This window comes from Pteropus vampyrus, unplaced genomic scaffold, assembly GCF_000151845.1.
Source record: "Pteropus vampyrus isolate Shadow unplaced genomic scaffold, Pvam_2.0 Scaffold277, whole genome shotgun sequence".
NCBI lineage: Eukaryota > Metazoa > Chordata > Mammalia > Chiroptera > Pteropodidae > Pteropus > Pteropus vampyrus.
This window is the reverse complement of record NW_011889058.1, coordinates 286638-288345: the sequence shown is the minus strand read 5'-3', so window position 1 is coordinate 288345 and position 1708 is coordinate 286638.

Here is a 1708-nt window from a genome sequence, read left to right as displayed (position 1 = left end):
CTTTAGGTCCCATCATGACATAAAAAAGTGTACGAGTCCTGAGTATAATAGGTATCACTTTCCGAAACGTAGCTGTTTACCCGTAAAATGATGAAAATAACGCCAGCTTTATAAAACTCCATAAAATCATGTGCATATTTCCCACAATATGGCACATAAGAAATTCTTTAAAAACTGTCGCTATCATCACCGACCCGGGTAATGTGGATTTCCTATGGCTCGCTCGCTCACTTGGTCACTCGGCCACGACGTGTCAGGTGCGGCTGCAGTGACAGCAGGTGTTCTAGCTGTGAGTTCAGTCCCAGGTGGGTAAACGCAATAAGATAATGTTTTAAGCGTTTCCTTTCATATATTTTTTTCTTCTAGACATTTCCTTTTTATTCTGTGTTCTGTATGTCATGAAAACTTGACCATTAATAGCAATAAAATGCAAGTGTACTAAACTCACCAGTTAAAAAATTAGAGCTTGTCAAACTGCATTTTAAAACAATTCAGTCACGTGCTATTGCCAAGAGCTACCCCTAAATCACAGGACGAAGGAAGATTGCAAATGATCTAGCAGGCCGATAGTAAGCAAAGAACGTTGGTGTATCTGTAGTAATACCAGACCCATCATATAATATTAAAATAAAACACCCCCCTCCAGTGTATTAAGAACATATGTGCGTGTCATAAATGTATAAAAAAATGACTAACTGACAACAGGTTACCTGGAGACGGGGGTGGGGGTTGAGACTGGAGAAGTATATAAAAGTATCTTCAACTTTATTGATAATTTTTTTTTATTATTCTAAACTGAGTGGCGGGTACACAGGTATTTGATATAATTTCATCATATAGGTTCCATGTTGAAAAAAGTTCATAACCATCAAAAAACACTCTCCCCAAATCTTATTACAAACAACTTTCGGTGACACAGAGCTGTCCATCACAGGACGCTGTACACTAACCCTAACCCTGCAGGGGGGAGAGCGTGGTTTCAGGAGGCTTGGAAGCATTCTCCAAGGGAAGGTAGGTGTCCTGACCCGCAAGATGCTGGGCGAACAAGTTGCTTATGCTCAGATTCGTCCTCTGTAGGGATGAAATAATGCCCTCGTATTGTTATACTGTGAGCTCCCGGCAAGGGAGTCGTGAGTATTCCAAGAAACAATGAATGCAGGTGAAGTACTTGGTACATAGTAGGTGTTCAATGAATTCCATCAAAATCTTCCTGAAAATGAACTCCTGATATAAGAAAAGTGAGATGTAACAAGAGAAATGAGATATCATTACTCCCCAAACTCCGGGAGGCGGAGACGCCCTGCTCAGCACTGTGCAAGCCCCTGCCTGTCTCCCAGCCCCTCACCTGCCTCACGCCTGGTGCTCCTGGGCGCTCACTCAGCATCTGGAGAACGCCGGAGACATGCTAGTGTTTTGAAAGGCAGTATAGACAAATCATATAAACACTGAAAATAAATGGATCGGTTTTGGCTCTCTTGTTGGAAACTAGCGAGATCCTAACGAGGGGTCATGTTTGCCAACGCTGCCTGACTTAGCTGGCGCATCTGCGCTTGACCGCGGCGATGATGTTAACCGTGTTTTTTTCACTCTGCAAAGGTTTCCTGTCAGCACTTGCGTTTCTGTCACTCAGATGAGTAAGGGACGGCAACACTGATCTGAGCTGGATGATCACACGACGCCTTCCCCTTCATCTTACGCACGTTTATAA